This window comes from Sapajus apella, unplaced genomic scaffold (genome assembly GCF_009761245.1).
Source record: "Sapajus apella isolate SASKATOON/1434 unplaced genomic scaffold, GSC_monkey_1.0 scaffold174, whole genome shotgun sequence".
Lineage (NCBI taxonomy): Eukaryota > Metazoa > Chordata > Mammalia > Primates > Cebidae > Sapajus > Sapajus apella.
In genome coordinates this window covers 266193-272705 of record NW_022437114.1, presented here as the reverse complement: position 1 = coordinate 272705, position 6513 = coordinate 266193, and the positions used below count along the sequence as shown (strand labels likewise).

The 6513-nt window shown below is 41.1% G+C and overlaps 1 non-coding gene across 1 annotated transcript; it reads right to left on the bottom strand.

The window, feature by feature from the left end:
• Nucleotides 1-185: 185 nt before the first annotated feature.
• On the bottom strand, nucleotides 186-289 carry LOC116542846. The gene has a single exon (XR_004265372.1). It is a non-coding gene; the product is annotated as a U6 spliceosomal RNA (small nuclear RNA).
• Nucleotides 290-6513: the final 6224 nt, after the last annotated feature.

Genomic DNA, 6513 nt, shown 5'->3' with positions numbered 1-6513 from the left:
AGCTGGGATTACAGGCATGCGCCACCACGCCCGGCTAACTTTGTATTTTTAGTAGAGTAGTAGAGTTTCTCCATGTTGGTTAGGCTGGTCTCGAATTCCCGACCTCAGGTGGTCGGCCCACTTCGGCCTCCCAAAGTGTTGGGATTACAGGCGTGAGCCACTGCGCCCAGCCCAACTTTTTTTTTTTTTTTCTGGAACGCTTCAGGAATTTGCGTGTCATCCTTGCGCAGGGGCCATGCTAATCTCTGTATCGTTCCAATTTTAGTATAAGTGCTACCGAAGCGAGCACCCAGTCCAACTTTTAAAATTTATTTATTATTATTATTTTTTGAGACAGTGTCTCCCTCTGTTACCCAGGCTAGAGTGTAGTGGTGCCATCTCAGCTCACTACAACCTCTTCCTCCCGGGTTCAACCAATTCTGCCTCAGCTTCCCAAGTAGCTGGAACTACAGGCACCCACCGCTGTGCCTAGCTAATTTTTGTATTTTTAGTATAGATGGGGTTTCACCATATTGGCCAGGCTGGTCTTGAACTCCTGGCCTCAAGTGGTCCAGCTACGTTAGCCTCCCAAAGTTTTGGGACTGCAGGTGTGAGCCACCTCACCCAGCCTTAAACATTTAAAAAAATTTTTTTATTTTTATTATTATTTTTTAAGATGGGGTTTCACCACATTGGTCAGGCTGGTCTTGAACTCCCGACCTCAGGTGATCTGCCCGCCTTGGCCTCCAAAGTGCTCTGATTACAGGCATGAGCCACCATGCCCGGCCTAACATTTTTTTTAATGAAAGCAACCTAAGGTAAAATTTTTTAATCAAAGCAGTCTAAAGTAAAAATATTTTTAGATTCAGTATAAAAAGTCCCCATTTCCAATCAGGTTGAATAAATGCCTAGCAGCTTATGTATTGTGCTAAAACACAATATATTATTTGCCAATAATAAAACAGTATTTTGTATTTATATAGTTTTATTATCAAGAAGCTTACTCAGTTTTATAGATTCCCCGTCTGTAATCGGATTAATCTTTATAGTATCTTGAGGTAATGTACAGTGTAGCAATCAGACACTTAGGTAGTGACTTCTGAACTCTAACAATGAGCCAACATAATGCAACAGGCTGTGTGTGAAGTCCAACCTGGGTGCATCCACACCACACCAAGAGGACAAGTTAAAATTACCATAGGAGCCAAAAATTAATATTTTCTGACTTATTTTTGTTTACCATTCCAACCATAGTGCTGTATAAAATATTTGCTATTCCTTATAGATGCAGGAATGGAATAGTCCTAATATTAAAATTTTTTTTCTGGATGTAGGCAAGCAAAAAAAACAAAAATTTTTTTACAGCTATAGAAAATGAAAATGAGTGTGAGAAATAGAGATACTGGACATAATGTTCTATAGGTTTTAAAAGTCTTAAGGAGAAGAAATGGAAATATAATGTGGCCTTTACTTTTTGGCACTGGAGTAGTAATAACTAATGGCTCTTTCTACCTGGCATGCAGCTTCCTGTAATGACTATTATTAATAGAGCCAGGCTGATCGTGAGACACCATGACTATCTCCAGGAAAAGCGTATGGTGGAATTTAACTACAATCGCTTCTATTGCCTGGATATGCCCTTTGGTACACCTATTTTACTAGAGATGTGTGAAAATAGGAAAAAGTCAGCTCACTCAAAAGATAAGCTGCCAGTGGGACTTTAAGAGGCTCCCATTACATTCCCCTTCCCTGGAGATGTTTTATTCCCCTCCTCTCCTCCAGTGTTCAGTCTCATGCTCAGCATTGCAGGGGTTACAAAGGTGACTAGTTAAGACACAGAGTGTGCCCTTGCAGAACTTGCAGGATAACAAGGGTCATAGAAAGTAGTAAGTGTCCTGAGAGAAGACCAGCTAAAATGCTATGATTCAGCATCATTCCTAAAATGGGTATCAGTTGAGCAGCAATACCTGCCAACTCTTAATTTCGGCTTAAATGCTACAGAGTACATGCCTTAGATTCTGCTGTTAAATTGAGGGGATAGGTGATAAACCCATGTCTTGTTTTCCCTGACAGCAAGGAAATGGTGCCCTATGACTTTATTTGGAAAGTACGTAACTCAGACTGAGGAGAATAAGTTGATGTTTTCACCTCTCATATTTGCTTCTGAAGCAGAAAATTTACTAAGCTAAATCCTGAACTAGGAATTAGTAATACTAGTAATAGCTAATTGTTTATATATATATATACAGCTTTTATAGTAGTTCCTGGCATAAAGTAATTACTATTCAAATATTATTTCTTATTCTTATTTATTGGGTGCTTACTATATGCTAGGCAATGTTTTTAACCTCTTTTTGTTAAATTTTTGTTTTTTGAGACAGAGTTTTGCTCTTGCCACCCAGGCTGGAGTGCAGTGGTGCAATCGTGGTTCACTGCAACCCTCCACCTCCCATGTTCAGGCAATTCTCCTGGTTCAGCCTCTCCAGTAGCTGGGATTACAGGCATGTGCCACCATACCTGGCTAATTTTGTATTTTCAGTAGAGATGAGGTTTTTCCATGTTGGTTAGGCTGGTCTTGAACTCCCAACCTCAGGTGATTTGCCCACCTCGGCCTCCCAAAGTGCTGGGATTACAGGTGTGGGCCACTGCGACTGGCCGTTTTTAACGTCTTTATACGTTTTCACAAACTGCCTAGAAGTACTTTTATTATCCCCACGAGGAAACAAGTTGAGAGACTTCAAGTAATCTGCTCAAGGTCAGAAAGTGAGCAAATGACAGGCCAGGCTTCAAACACAGACAACCCATGTGCTTGAACAGTGCTATTGGCCTCCCAGTCTAACCAAGGCCTAATCCTATAAAATTCCATTGACTCTCTAAAGTGATGGTGTAGGGAATGCTAACTGATGATAAAGAAAATATGAAACACCGACAAATCATTTAGTGAACATTTCATTAGTTGGCTTCCTCCTCTGACCTTGAATTGAAACTCTCTACTGCAAACTAGTTAGAGAAAAATTGTATTTGCAAATAGTTTTGAAAGTTTCAAAGTAAAACCACCCATCCTTTTTTTCTTTTTCTTTTTATAAAGTAAAGGAATAAGGAATGGCTACTCCAAAGCACAGCAGCCTCTGATTTTCCTTAAAAGAAAAATAGCTGGCCAGGTGCAATGACTCACACCTGTAATTCCAACACTTAGAGAGGCTGGGCAAGTGGATTGCTTAAGCTCAGGAGTTCTGAGACCAGCCCGGTCAACATCGTTTTTTTGCGTGGTTTATTTTATGTATTGATTTATTGTTGAAACATAGTCTCGCTCTGTTGCCCTGGCTGGAGTGCAATCTCAGCTCACTGCAACCTCTGCTCCAGGTTCAATTGATTCTCCTGCCTCAGCCTCTGGAGTAGCTGGGATTACAGGTGCCTGCCACCACACCTGACTAATTTTTTTTTTTTTTTTTTTTTGAGACAGAGTCTCTCTCTGTCACCAGGCTGGAGTGCAATGGTGCCATCTTGGCTCATGCAACCTCCAACTCCCTGGTTCAATTTATTCTCCTGCCTTAGCCTCCGAGTAGCTGGGATTACAGGCACATGCCACCATACCCAGCTAAATTTAATATTTTTAGGAGAGACAGGTTTTCACCGTGTAATTTTCTGTATTTTTAGTAGAGACGGGTTTCACTGTTTTGACCAGGCTGGTCTCGAACTCCTGACCTTGTGATCTGCCTGCCTCAGCCTCCCAAAGTGCCGGGATTACAGGCGTGAGCCACTGCACCCGGCCATGATTTTTGTATTTTTAGTAGAGACAGGGTTTCACCATGTTGGCCGGGCTGGTCTTAAACTCCTGACCTCAGGTGATCCGCCCACCTTGGCCTCCCACAGTGCTGGGATTACAGGCATGAGCCACTGTGCCCAGCCTTACTTAGCTCTTAACAAAAGCCTCTGTAGAGGATTTAGAGCCAGACTCTTGAAATCTTGATTCTAGTACTTTCTAGCCGTCTGGCTAGAGTTTGAGACCAGTCTGGCCAACATGGTGAAACCCCATCTCTACTAAAAATACAAAAATTAGTCAGGCATGGTGGTGGGTGCCTGTAATTCCAGCTACTCGGGAGGCTGAGGCAGGAGAATCAGAGGGGGAGGTTGCAGTGAGCTGAGATCATGCCATTACACTCCAGCCTGGGCAATAAGAGCAAGACTCCATCTGAAGAAGAAGAAGAAAGAAGAAAGAAGAAAGAAAGAAGAGGAGGAGGAGGAGGATGAGAGGGAGGGGGAGGGGGAAGAAGGAGGAGGAGGAGGAAGAGGAAAGAAGAACTAATTTGTAAAGATTTAATTGAGCCGGGCGCGGTGGCTCACGCCTGTAATCCCAGCACTTTGGGAGGCCGAGGCGGGTGGATCACAAGGTCAAGAGATCGAGACCATCCTGGTCAACATGGTGAAACCCCGTCTCTACTAAAACTACAAAAAAATTAGCTGGGCATGGTGGCGCGTGTCTGTAGTCCCAGCTACTCAGGAGGCTGAGGCAGGAGAATTGCCTGAACTCAGGAGGCAGAGGTTGCGGTGAGCCGAGATCGTGCCATTGCACTCCAGCCTGGGTAACAAGAGTGAAACTCCGTCTCAAAAAAAAAAAAAAAAAAAAAAAAAAGATTTAATTGAAAAAGAACTACTATATAAACGGGTGAATTAGAATCTAAGATCCAGAAGAGTATTTAGTCTCATCTCAGATATTTAGTCTAATCCATTCATTTTAAATGAGAAAAGGAGACTTACAGAGTTGCACAGAGTTCCTACAAATCCCAAAAAGGACAGATGTTTTGAACATGATCTAAACTAGGGTGCCAGCCACATCTCATAAAGGGCTTAATGCCTAATTAATCCAATTTCTTACCAGCAGTGCTGGTAAGAAAAGGAGAGCTTAGGTTTTGTACTATCCATTTGTTCATTGAGTCTCTAGCCCCTTTCTTTGGAAATTAACACAAATGGTCAATCTAGTTTATAAATTAGTCACTCATGAATTTGGCAAGGATGAATCAATAAATACTTCAGTGTTTTTCTATCTTGAGAAATGCGCTAGTATCACATGACACTGGTTAAAAAAAAAAGAGAAATGTGCTCAGACCTCAATTTATGAAACATTAACTTAGACTCCAAATTTTTATACTATAAAAAATCTTTCAATTACTAATTGTAACTACAAAAGAAAACGTATGTGTTTATACTTGGCCAAAGAATGACTTTTAGAAAATTAAAATATTGCAGCTATAGTTAACATTCCCTCCAACCACCCACACCCCAAGTCCCACTTATTTTCCTTCCTCCCAATATTATAAAAATGATATAAACTGGGCATGGTGGTATGTGCCTATAGTCCCAGCTATTCGGAAGCCTGAGGCGGAAGGACCCTTGACCTCAGAAGTTTAAGAGCAGCCTAAGCAACATAGCAAGACCCAGTCTCAAAAAAAAATCATTTATATCCTCTTGGTCCATTTTTAAATATTTTTTAAAAGTATGGCTACCCTAGGCACACTGCTTTTAGAGTAGCCCTGCTCTGCAAGGGGCAGTTAAAAAAATGTGTGTATACATTAATATATGTGTGTGTATATGTGCTATACATCCCAAACCATACATGCACCCTTAACATTTTTATATAAATAGTATCATGTCTATTTGCTTATTTGTGTTCTCTTACAAGAATGTAAAATGTGTGAAGCAGAGACTTTGTCTTGCTTTGTCTGTTTTCTGCTGTACTAACAGCTCCTACCTAACACATGGTAAGCACCCAAATATTTGTTGAATAAATAAATATCAATCCGTAACTACTTGCTTCTTAAATTTGGGGTGTGTGTGTGTGTGTGTGTGTGTGTGTGTGTGTGTGTGTGTGTTCATGTGTTCATTCTCATCTAGTTCATTAATTTTTACTGCTTTGTAAACTGTTTTATTTGTCCATTCATCTATTAGAGGATATTTACATTATTTTCACTCCTTTGCTGTCATAAACCCTTACACACAAATTTGCAAATTTTTTTAGGCCGATGCAGAATAATTTCTCAAGGGTATATATGCCCCAGAAGGTGAATGTTGAGCAATGAAGGGTGATATTTTAAATTTCACTGGTTGCTTGTCATGTTACTCTCAAAAGTGGCCATAGCTAATTATACTCTCAGCAGCAGTGGAAGAGGCTTCATGTTTCTTACATCTTGCCAAAACTTTCTACTGTGAGATTTTAAAATTTATTTGCCAATCTCATGGGTGAAACATGATGTGTCTTTTTTTTTTTTTTTTTTTTTTTTTTGGAGCTGCTTCACAGGGCCGCCCAGCCAGGAGTAGCCGAGACAAGGCAGTGCCGATGTCTCTTTTATTTAAATTTGTATTCAGGCTGGGCGCAGTGGCTTATGCCTGTAATCCCAGCACTTTGGGAGGCCAAGGCGGACAGATCACGAGGTCAGGAGATCAAGACCATCCTGGCTAACATGGTGATACCGCGTCTCTACTGAAAATGCAAAAAAATTAGCTGGGTGTGTGGTGTGCACCTGTAATCTCAGCTAC